This window comes from Alligator sinensis, unplaced genomic scaffold, assembly GCF_000455745.1.
Source record: "Alligator sinensis unplaced genomic scaffold, ASM45574v1 scaffold294_1, whole genome shotgun sequence".
Classification (NCBI taxonomy): domain Eukaryota; kingdom Metazoa; phylum Chordata; order Crocodylia; family Alligatoridae; genus Alligator; species Alligator sinensis.
The window spans coordinates 972,869-986,054 of NW_005842305.1; positions in this window are offsets into that span (position 1 = coordinate 972,869).

Sequence of the window (13,186 nt, forward strand, 5' to 3'; positions counted from 1 at the left end):
GACTTTTTGAGAACATCTAAAGAAAACAGCAGCAAAGGTCAAATCCCAAAACAACTTGCTAGTCAAGATTGCTGAATCAATGTGGGAAGCTGCAGCCATAACACTCCAGACTTCAGCTCTTGCCCTATCATACTCAGCAGCAGAGTACTGTGCACCTATCTAGCAAAGATCATCACATACACATCTTGTTGACACTCAGTTAAACACAACCGTGTATAGCATAACTGAAACCCTCGGCTCAACTCCCCTCCCTGGCTTCCCATCCTTGCAAATATCACTCCCCGGCACAGCCGTCATGTAATGATGACCTGAAAGTTTGTCAAAACCATTCATGCTGCACCTTACCTACCACTCTATGATGACCTGTTTAATCCACACAAGGCCCGCCTTCCTTTGCAATGACCCTTATGAAGTAACGTCTCTGACCAGGATCTGTTTGCAGAAGCCCTCTGTATCAAGGAATGGGAATCATGGGAAGTCACAAATACATTCCTTGTGACAAACCCCACTTGTCAACTTGCTGGCTTTGAACTGTCATGGTGAGAGTGGTCCCTGCTAAACAGGTTCAGGACAGGCCAAGGCCCTGCTCAGCCAACCTTCACCGCTGGGTCCTCAGTGCTAACCCATCATGCCCACGTGGAGAGATACAATGAATGCTGCACATCACCAAGGAGTGTCCCCTCTACAAACTATGAGATGGATTAATAACTTTGAACTCAGTTAACAAGGAGGCTATTGCTTGGCTGCATGGATTTGCATTCACTAAATAAATAAATAAAGAACCTGGCCGGCAGCCAGAGGTGATTCTAGCTGCTCAGGCTCCAGTTTCCTGTGGTACACCCTACTGCCGCATGCACTGCACTGCTTTTTTCAGCAGCAGTGTTTTCTGACACTGGGATCTCCTGGTGTCAACCCCCCTCCTCCCCTCCCAACTGCGCTGCAAATTAGCAGCACAGCAAATGCTTGCGCGTGGGCCACGTTGTGATTTGTGGTGCCCAGGAATGCAGTTTTATAAGCAAAGACAAAATCTTAATGCAAATGCAGGAGAAGTTATATTTATAAGCCGTATCACAGTTTTGGCTCTGGAGGGGAGTTAAAAAATACCACATGATATCTATATCTGTATCTAGATAGATAGATAGAGAAGCTTCCCCAAAAAAGGGTACATGCTTCCCCCCAAAAAAGCATGTTTAGCTTTAAATAGGGGCCTGTTTATCACACACACACTATAGATAAACATACATACAAAGACATATATGTATGCATGAGTTATGTATGCCTCTGTGTAAGCAGATATGTTCTATGAATAAAATCATATTACAAAATATGAAATAAACTCAGAGGACCATGTGACACAGGAGCTGTAATGTAGCTACACAGAAACTCCCACATCCAGCTTAGCACAGTTTCTATTGATTTGGCAGAAGCAGCTCTCTGACAGATGAGAAAATACTGCACTAATACCAGATTGGAAAGAACACTGTCAGTCCCATGCAAAAAACTGCTTGCTGGAATCATTAGCAGACATTATTTTAAAACATGTAAAGACATGAAAAAGGAGTAAATCACATGAAAGGAGAGCCCACGTACTGCATTACTGCAAAGGGCAGAACAGCAGCTGTAATTCTCCATTCCACCTTGAAGCTCTGGGAGGCATTGCCAGCTGGGGCAGCTGTACCCATACAGCATTCAAACACAAGGCCTCAGGCTGAATAATACAAGTCAGCACTTCATATCTGGCACACAGTAATCAGCTGAATACATGCATTAGGTACTGAGCCCAGTACAAGGAGCACCATGGGTTTTTTTTAGATTTTAATTATATGGTCCACTATTAAGCAATGAAGGTAATTAATACTGTAATTCATGTGTTTTGACCATGTTACAAAATGGCACATATTTCAATACTATTTAGCGTAGTTAGTCCTGACACCTTGAGCCAAATATGACCCTTGACATACATTGTTATACACACTGGGCATGTCTAAACATGCAATTAATGTGACAAAATAAACTCCAGAGCTTTATGCTCCCAGGTGCATTGTTTGAACATGCGCCTGGGACCACAGACCTTTGAGCTGAGTCGAAGCATCTCTGGCTGGCAGAGGGCCCCGAGGAGGTGGTCAGCCTGCCACCCCAGGGCTGCTCCTGCCTGGCTCAACTTACTGCAGAGATGATGGCTGGGACATGAAGGTGCTATAGTGCAGAGCTAGCCAGCAGGCAGCCCACACTGTAGCACCCCGGTGCCCCAACCAGCCCCAGTCACCATCTACATGTGCGTTGCAGCAGAGTTAATAACTCTGCTGTAGAATAGTACCTGTGTTGGGCAATATCCTATGGCAGAGTTAATTAGTTTATTCTGATCTAATAGCATGGCTTGTGGAGATGGTGACGCTTTACTGCAAAACTAATTAAGCAACTCTGCAGTAAATATCTTGTGTAGGTGCACCCACTGACTTGCTTAAGACTACACAGCAAACCTGCAAGATTACATTCTTTATTTTATTATTAATCTTGATTCAGGTTGGCATTGAAGCTTGCTTTTCATATAGATTTCAATTTGACTGAAATATATGCTTAAGTGTTGAGCTGAATTAGAAAGCTTTCCTGTCTGGGAGTCTTTATGAAGAAGTATGGTTGAAGCAAATAATAAAAATGCTCTAAATGTTCTTAATTCCACTCCTTCAAAAACTTAAATTTTATGCAGGTGCCTGCCACGTCTCTAAAAAAAGAATGGAAGGGACTTTATCAAAGGCTTTGACATTCACCAGGTGTCTCCTGAGTATGAATACAGTCTCTATGTGGAGACTTCTTTCACCACAAGTAATTTCCTGTATCGCTCTGTTGTGTCATATGATTTCTGTACACTTCCTGTACTCAACATTGTGGCCTAAGAATGATGCAGAGAGTGTGCCTGCTACTTCCTTTAAAATCAAAAGCCTTCAACTCAAAGCAAAATACAGTGAAGAGAACAATTTAAGAACAGTATTGGCTCCCCTTTGCTAATATAATTAGTTTAATGTGTATGTACACACATAAATCTTTATATATTAAATCATATAGTGCTTCTCTGCATGACAGAGAGGAAATTTAAACTTTTTGTGACACTTTAGGGCCTAGGGAACTAACTTCTATTCTTATTCATGAACAGATATCTGATAATTTTGTTGAGGCTTTGCCATTCACAGTGCTGTGAGTCTCTTCGCTTACAAAGATAAATATCTTGAAAGGCTGAAGCCATTATATGTTCTGTTCCTTAACAGTTGATCTGTACACCCATGTGCAACTTATGTTATTATCTGCAGAAAAAAAGAAATGACAAATTCTTTTAACTGATCATATTTGAACTGTAAGCTGTGGTTATCACAGGTGTTTTGTGGTATTTCTATTTTTGATAAGGCAGGTATAAAAGACTATATGATATGAACACCTGTTCTCTAAAAAGTTAATAGAAGTGGATGGAGATTAAGAATTTTTCATTTCCCATGAGAGTTTATTATTTTAAATTATATATTCCATTATAGGTTGAGACAGAAATTGTACCCATAAGGCAACCTGCTGAATTAAAAATCGGGGTTTCTCAAAACATGTTAATTTTTCTTGAGATACTTTGTGGTAGAACTCAGCCCAAAAATTACTGGAGGTAGAAAAATTATGATAACAGTCTAGTTAGTATATATTGCAGGCAATGTATCTATTTTGACAGAATGATGTAATTATATTTATGCATTTCCCATTGAACTATATCTTTGATAATAAAACCTGTTGAAATATTTTGCAGTTTTTCCTGAGTTTGCTCCCCAGTTCCACAGACTTCTTCAGGTCAGTACCTACTCATCATGTACTTCCTAGCCTGCATTATTTTGTATACTGATCTGCAGCTAACCTTGCAAATAAAGATGCATTTGTGGTAGAATACTGTAGAGCTATAGGCCCATCACTAATGCTATGTTAACAGGCATATTTATGAACACTATTGCATGATGTTGCATCATTTGCAATTAGGGAGATAGGAGAATTAGACCAGTGAGAGATCGTCATGCCTCATGTGATTTGCAAATCCTGCACTAGGAAGATTAACCAGTGCAGAACTGAGGCTGTGTCTGTGATATGTGTGCTTTGCTGTTATAGATACCGTTTATTTTATACTATCCTGACAAAGTACTCCTAGTGTATGTGCAGCTATATTAACAATGCCACATTTTGTAACAGTAGGATAAGACTGCTTCCAAGAAGTAAAACAAGCTCGACCAGTGAGAGCACAATTTTTCTGTCTTTTTCTGATAAAACAGAGACGTGCTAACACAGCTCTGTCATAACCCTGACCAGTATAGTGTTGCTGGTAGATGCATGTGGCATAGAACTATCTTGGGTTTAACTGCAATTGTAGAAAAGCACAAATTGTGCTCAGCGTTTTTCAGAATATGTGGTCATGCAAAGATTAATGTAGTTTGCTCATGGCTACATTTGTAGTTAAATTTAGTTCATGCTGCAGCTGTGCTCACACACATTGTCAGCAATGGGCAGTTTTCCTAATGTAGATAAGAGAAGCTGGACATTGCTAAAATATTAGTTGTGTCTGTCATAGCAGGGTGTGGGCCTTGTCATTGTGCCACATTACGTTTCATTCCATGTGATGTGTGTAACAGTCAAGCAAAGCAGACAGGTGCTCACATGCTCTGGGCCTATTGCAGTTGTTAGGAGTAGGTGGAGACTAGAAAATGAAGAGGATGCCAAATATTAAAGGGTGGGGTTAACTACAGTCTTCTCCCTGTTTAGGAAGTCTGATAGGAAACAGCTTTTGTTCAGCCTGTTGGTCAGGCAGTGGAGAGACACCTGGGGTCAGTCTAAAATAACACACACCCTGGTCAACTTACAGAATGTTACTAACAAGTGACAGAGTGAACCACATTCAGCCCACCTCCTCCAGGCTGGGACATGAAGTCGTTGAGGGTGGTTGTGGGGGGAAATGTAATTGAGAGAGAAAAAGGGGGACCTCAGATGACACCCCTCAATGCCAAGGTAAAAAGTTATACATGTCTAGTAATATATATATTTATATACACACTGTGTAAAGTCAGTTCTATAGGACAACTCTTGATCGTTTAGGCTAAGTACAAATAGTAAAAAAGCCTGAGGCTGAATTGATTCAATCTTCACAGGTTAGTCTAAACTGCACAGATTGAATTGATAAGTAAGTGAACAGATGTTCACTTTTGATTCCGGAAATGCAGCCACATGCCTGCAGTGGCTCAGATCAGAGGCTGGGGGAGCGTTGCTAGAGCATGCTTTCCTGCCTGGCTGGAGCAGACGGCTTAAGCCAAAGCTAGCCCAGCTCCCCCTCTCCTCCCCCACAGGGGAAGGTTTGCAGGGGAGGTGCAAAGCATCCTGGGATGCTGGGGCACTTTGAGTTAACTTGAATCTAGAGGGGGTCTGGGACAGAAGTTCAATAAACCAATTTAACCTAAATCAGTTAAGTCTGATACAACATCCATCCAGGTTTATCTTAAACTGTTTTGGGCCATTTTGAAAGCAGTTTATGTACACTGAACCTGTCTTACGTTACAGATTTGAACCGGTTTCCATCACTTATACTGGTTTGCATACAATTTCTGTCCCTAGCCTTAGTACTTCTTGGGTTTCCTTTAATATTAGCAATGTTTACTGAGAATTGCCCAAAGAAACTTGGGACCTAATTCTTCTCTGGTATCATTCTGCTTACTTCATTAGAGCAAACATAGCAGTAAATTTGGCTCCCTAATCATTTTGTGTTGCTGCTTGCTCTGCAGATTTTTGAGAGTTTAAGAATTGTTCACAGAGTTCTATTTTGTAAGGCAATTGCTGTGTGGGCAGTATGATTTTATTCAGTCGTCAGTCTGAACACAGTCATTAGTGGCTATGTTTTTTTTCCCCCTCTGTTGCTTAATCAGTGATCACCTCCTCTTCTCAGCCTCCTTTGGGCTTGCTCTTCAGCTAAACACGCCTACACTATGTCACAGAATACAAAAAAATGGACTCATCTGATTTTCTCCTTCATATAAAATGATTCTTTTCCCTCTAAGCAACATTCTTGTTGTTTCAACAATTCTATAAATAAACAAGCCTTAGTCTGTCTGTCTGTCTGTCCGTAATGCTTTATTTGCACTCTGATTGGTTGTCTCACCAGCCAATCAGAGTGCTCCAAGAGCATTCTGGACTGGAGGCAGTGGTGGTGAGGTGGAGCACCACCATGACAGTGGGCCAGGTGCCAGATGATTGGAAGATAGCCAATGTGGTCCCCATCTTTAAGAAAGGGAGGAGGGAGGACCTGGGCAACTATAGGCCCGTCAGTCTTACCTCAATCCTGGGGAAACTCTTTGAGAAGATCATCAAGGAGCACATCTGTGATGGGCCGGCATTGGGGATGATGCTCAGGGGCAACCAGCACGGTTTCATTAGGGGCAGGTCCTGTCAGACCAACCTGATTGCCTTCTACGATCAGGTCACAAAAGCATTGGATGCAGGTGTCACCGTGGATGTAGTCTTTCTGGACTTCAGCAAGGCCTTTGACACTGTCTCCCACCCCATCCTCATTAAAAAACTAGGCAACTGTGATATCGATGCCTACACGGTCAGATGGACTGCTAACTGGCTAAAGGGTCGTACTCAGAGGGTGGTGGTGGATGGGTCATATTCGACCTGGGGGAAAGTGGGCAGCGGAGTCCCCCAGGGTTCAGCCCTTGGGCCCGCACTGTTCAATTTCTTTATCAGCGATTTGGACGACGGGGTGAAAAGCAACCTGTTCAAATTTGCTGATGATACCAAAATTTGGGGTGAGGTGGGCACGCTAGTAGGGAGGGAAAGTCTGCAGAATTTACTGCACGGAGGTCTTGTACAAAGTGATAGGTATTCTTTCCAGGTTTCTTTATTCCTTTACAGGAATAATAAGTGTATTACAAGGGCTCTTCAACTTTAGGTAACGACTTAGCTGTGTTTCAAAAAGGCTGTCATAACAGGGAGGGACAACCTTTATGATTTCCTCTTGTAACACAGAAAGATTAGGGGACTTAGGCTCAGGAGGTGAGCTAGCTAGGGTAGCAAGTACAGCCATTTCATTAACACAGGGAAAATCCAAATGAACACCATAAGGAGAACAATAAATAGTACAGCTGAGTTTACAAAGCAAATCTCTGCCTAACAAATTAACAGGAGAACAAGGACTGAGGAGAAAAGCATGTTGATCAGAAACAGGACCGAGAGAAACATGTAAGGGTTGGGAAACAGGATGAGGAACTATCTGATTAGAAATTCCTACAGAAGTTGTTGGAGAGTAGGTTTAGATTAGACATCCGTAGGAACTACTTCACAGTTAGGGCAGCTAGGATCTGGAACCAACTTCCAAGGGAAGTGGTGCTGGCTCCTACCCTGGGGGTCTTTAAGAAGCGGCTGGATGCCTACCTGGCTGGCATCACTTGAGCCCAGTTTCCCTCCTGCCCAGGCAGGGGTTCGGACTTGAAGATCTACAAGGTCCCTTCCGACCCTACTTCTATGATTCTATGATTCTATGTAACCAGTGAAGGGAGGAAGTGGAGTGAACAGTACAAAGTAGTTAGTATACAGAAAAAGATACCCTTAATAGAAGGCCAAACTCATCACAGGCTGGTGGAAATAATCTTCTCTGGCAATGGCTTACATTGACAGAGCTCATCAGGACCAGCTTCGGAGTCTAAAAATATGTATGTAATGTTTAGAAGGAAGTATTCTTATGGGTGATATCTACTGAGTTATACAGAAAAAAAGTAAGAGAAAGGTCTTAGGGTCACTGGCTGAAGAAGTAATGGAAAGAGAAAAATATCTGAGCTGGGAGAGAAAGAAAAACAAGGTGAATGGGTGAAGCAGGTAAGAAAAGGAGTAAAGGTTTCTGAAGAGGGATGGAGTGAAAAAGGAGACAAAACCAGGTGAAATCTTGAATGCTAGATAAATATAGATAAACTTCTTGAGGTTTGCCTGTAATAAACTTTTTGAGTTTCCCATTGTAAGTTGTCTTAACCACCTTTGTAGTTTTCCTTGGTAGCTTGATTTTTAGTAAATGGTATGTGCAAATTGCTTGTTGTTTAAGCCTTCACTAGTTATTTAATTCCTAAAGACTTCCAAATGATAAAAATAGCTTACACTTAAGAATGTTATGAATTGTTATGGTTTATTATTTGTTTTGTGGCGATGCCTAGAGTCTATGCTAAAACCCCATTGTACTAGTAACCTTGCAGATATACAGGAAGACATACTTATTGCTTACATTGTAAAGTGCAGTTTGAATGTCATGGTGATACTGATTGACTAAGCAGTTTAAGACCTTGGTATGCAACTTGACCCTTGTCTAGCAATGCACTTTAAGCATGTGAGCTTCCCATTGGAAAATTAACTATGTGCTTTATTATTTGGCTTTGCCAGGCTGCAGCCCTACTGACCAGTGTCTTGTTTGAACTGTAATAAAAATGAACAAAAATTATGCACTTAGGCAGTACCTTCTCCAAAGTCTCAGAGTGCTTTATAAACATCAATAAATGTATCATGCTATCCCTGTGAGATAAAGTATTATACGCATTTTACAGATAGGAAATTGCAGAAAGGGAGTTTAAGTAAGAGTTTAAGGCCAATGTTTCTAAAAGTGTTTTTGAAAATAGTATGGAAATTCCTACATACTAAAATAATTTAAATACTGTTTAGGTTGACCAGAAAGGGTGAGCCAACCTCCATGAAAAATCATGCTCTAACTTAGCTGATTGACTATATTTAAAACCATTTCAAGATCACAGTTCTCAGCACCTTGTGGATGGGTATAACAAAGCACAGGATATGCTCTGTTACTCACAGGGGCATGAGCAGACAGCAAAGCAGTTCAGAGGTGGCTGCACTCCCAGTCAGGCACAACTGCTTGTTCCCTATAAGAACCGGATTCGGAGCAGTGGAACCAGCAGTTTGCTGCTAGCAGTCAAGGGGAGACTATCACCTGCTGGAGCTGCTGCTCACAACACCTTGGAGGTACAGGGAAGGAGCTATAGGGTCGTGGGGGCTCCTGGTTCTGAGACTACACCCTGCTGGGGCTGGATGGTGTGGTGGGACTGCCAGTGTTGGGGCAGTCTCCAGGAAATGTCACACCTGTGCCTCCCCAATGAAGGGCATGTATGGGGTGCCAGAAAGCCTCAGCCCCCACTGCCTTGTGGGTGATCCTGTGGAGGGGAAAGGCTGGGGGAGCACACCCAAAGTCAAAGCAAGAGCCTAGGTTCACTGTGAGTCCTGGGTTGCATTCAGGAGTCAGATGTGAGGCTCCAGGGAGGTGGGGCCCTAAGTCTATAAGGGAGATTGACCATAAGGCTCCTCAGGCAAGGGGATTAAGGGGATTGAGGCCTAGTGTCGGGCGGAGGATTGAGGCCCCATTGTTAGGGCATGAGGGGACCAAGAGGGTCCTGAGCTGGGCTGGAAGCCTGAGGAAAAGGTAGGGGCTGGGAGCCCTGAGTGAGGGGGATTATGAATCCCAGTGTGAGGGCATACGAATCAAGAGTCCCAACATGAGGGACAGAGATTGCAAACCCTAGTGTGGGGGCACGGGAGTGAGAGTCCTGACATGAGGCACTGGTGTGAGGGTCCCAGTGTGAGGGCACAAGAGTGTGGATCCCAGTGTGAGGCACTGGAGTAATATGGATGCCATCTGCGAGGCAGGGGACATGGTATAGGGAAGGTCAGAGTCATGTATATAAGCCCATTGGTATCAGGGCAAGTAAATGGACAGACTCCTGCCTTGTTATCATCTTTCAATTGTATCATCAAAGGCATTGCAGGTGAGGTAGGCAGGCAGTTAGCCCTGAGACAAATGGGCGGGCCAACGATTTGCCCGGCCCCAGGATATCCACTTGTTACAATGGGGCCAAAGGCTGAAAGGGTCCCAGGAGTAGTAATTAGCCACTTAGGCTTTCTTATAGCTGCTCATTGTTAATCCCTATGAAAACCTACCTTGCATATTTTAAACTGCAGTGCTGCTCTAGTATCACCACCAGCTGGATTAAACATCAAATGGATTAAAAGGGTAATTTATATAAAAGATAATCTCTTGCATTAGGTGATAAAAATGATCTTGGACAGAGGCAGATTAAGGTGGGGAGACCCCCTTCCCCCACAGGAGCTGGGCTGCAGGGGGGGAGAGGGACCCTTTCCCCCTCCTAGTGCTGGTGGGGGATGCTGGGTGGACCCCGCTGGGCTGGGGGGCAAATGCCCACCTCTTCTCCCTCCCTCCCTCCTCCCCACCCCTACTACAGCTGAACATACACACACACACACACACACACACACACACACACACAGGTGTGCACGGACACAGGCATGCACACTCTATTCTCACTCTCTGTACATAGACACAGATAGAAACACACTCTCCCTGCCATGAACACAGACAATCACAGATGGAGACACACACACCGACAGACACAGGCATACTTTCCTCCCACAGGGCCTCCCCCCTTCCCGACTCTTGGTCACACACAAGCAACATTTCGCCCCCTGGCCGCAAGCCCCCTGCAGCTCAGTCTAGTGAGCCACCCACCTCCTGTTACACTGACCTGCAGGGAGCTGCTGCCTGGTTGTCCCATGAAGCCACGCAGATGCAGAGGGCCAGGCTCGGCTGGGCTGGAGGTGCCACACTGTGTCTCTGCGAGCAGGCAGCAGCACTGGGAGGGGTGGCTGCAGGGGGCTTAAGATGAATTTTGAGTCCCCAAGGCCCTCCCAGTGCCACTGCCCAGAAAAGTGCAATGCGGCACTCCTGGCCTGGCCCAAGCCTGACCGCACCCCCCCACCACACACACACCAGGTAGGTTGCAGCTCTCCTAGCCCAGCTCAGCCCCTTTCCCCCAGTATAACTGTGATAACTGTCTATAATAAAAGATCTATTGGGGGCTGTCCTTTTTATGAATTTTAAGAGGAACATGGCTGAACTCATTCTTGACAGGCTGAAACTAGGATGAAAAAAAATCATTAGCTGGTCTCTTTGTGAAAATAGGAAAAGACTGTTTTTGATGGGCACATTTAGGTCAAGTTAATCAGAAATAAATGGTTTGACTCTCCTCACTGAAGTCAAAGGCAAAATTTCTATGAATATGAAAAGAAGTTTTCTCAGGCCTATGACTTGTAGTGTAAATCATAGTGATACACCATTTTGTTGAATAGGAATATGTTTGAACTGGAAAGCACAATACAGTTTGCCTACATTTATAGGCATGAATTGTTGCAATATTTGTATACCATAATTAGTTCTGATTAATTTCAATGAACTGGGGAGATGGCTGAATCAACAAGATTCCTTACTGATATTCATATCCTAGGGGGTTTAATCCATACCGTCAGTAGTCTGAAGTAGAAGATAAATTAGGCTCTGTGGTATTTACATTCTTAAGGTCTTTTCACAGCTATTGAACAGGGAAGTCCTGTTTGCACTATACCGTCAAATAGGTCATGTTTCAGAAGCAGGATATCGCACAGGTATAGTTTGCCAGAATCCATCCCCTCTCCCCACAGAACACAGCCACAATCTTATACAGCATGGTCTTTTTCTGGTCACCACCCCATCATGAGAGAGTTGCTTTATATTGGTGAGTGATATAATTTCTAAATGAATGTGTGCTAATTACATATTCTGTACTCAAGTGTGAGCATGTGGGCAGGTATGTGTGCAAGCATGCATTGACTACTTGTATACATATTAATATATAATATCATAACAAAGACCAGTGTCTCTTTAAGTAAGTGGCATTTACTTTCAGCTGCACACCCCCTTGTCCTCCTCAGATCATCTTCTCCATTCACATTTCGCTGTCCTTTCTGTGATTGGAGGGTAATATCAGGTCGGCCTTTTGGCTAAAATCAAGTGACACGGGAGCAGGGGTGGTATCTGAACTCCAAGACCCCTGGGTTAGGCCTGGGGCTTGCATACGGGATGCCTGCCTGGATTTGGGGAGTATCCAAAGTCGCAGATTGATGGGTCTGGGAGGGTGGATACAAGCCCGGTGGCAAAGCCCCACAGACTTGACAATTGAGTTCTACTCAGTCAAATTTTGGAACTTGACTACTGGCTTTCGCCAATTGAGTTTGGAACTGATTTGGCCTTGATGAATATAAATATATATAAAAAAGTAACTTCAGGTTGCAGGTCTCGTCTTTATATTTGCCCATAATACATTGTACACAGCTATAACACTGATCAAATAAATACTAATGCTAATAACCTATCATACTAATTAGCATGTATGTAAGAAATTCCAGCAGGGAGTGGACGTCCCCAATACACAGGGTCAGGATGCTGGGGTCTATAATAGCAGTTTGTGAGGCAGACTCTGGAGGGCTCCAAACATTAAACTTGCTTCAGCGTAAAGAGTCAAAACCGGGGCTCTCGGCCTTTTCAGAGGCAAGTACCCCTCACCAGACTCGGGCACCTCTGGGAAGATGCCAGCTCTTTGCTGTCACTGGATACTACAGAACAATAATAGAGCTGTTTCTGCTGCACACAACTCGGGGAGCCTGCAGCCTGGCTTCGAGGTGTGGGATTCCTCTTTGAATGGTTTAGGGTTGATGGTCGTGGCCGTGTTAGTCTAAGGACATGAGCAGTCTGTGGCTAGGGACAGACATTACACACAAACTGGTATAAGTGATCAGAAACCAGCTCAAATCTGTAACACAACAGAAGGTCAGTGCACATAAACTGCCTTCAAAATGGCTGAAACCTGATAAAACTTGGATGGATGGAGAATCAGACTGAACTGATTTAAGCTACTGAATGAGTTTATTGAAATTCTGTCCCAAACCCCCTCGAGATTCAAGTTAACTCACAGTCCCCCAGTATCCCAGGATCCTTTGCATCTCTCCTGCAACCCCTCCACCCCCCCTTGCAGGGAGGGCAGGCTAGCCTTGGCCTAAGCTGTCTGCTCCTACTGAGCAGGGAAGCACGCTTTCCATCCCTGCCCCAATGTTGCTAGATTTCTAGAATCAGTGAATGTCTGTTCACGCGCTTAGATGGGTTCAATCTGCAGCTTTGACTAACCTGCAGAGATTGAATCGATTCAGTCTCAGGCTTTTTGACTGCCTGTACTTAGCTACAAGGGTCTTCGGGTAAATGTGAAACAACTTTTATTAGACCAATTAATTGTTGGAAACCTGGTTCTGG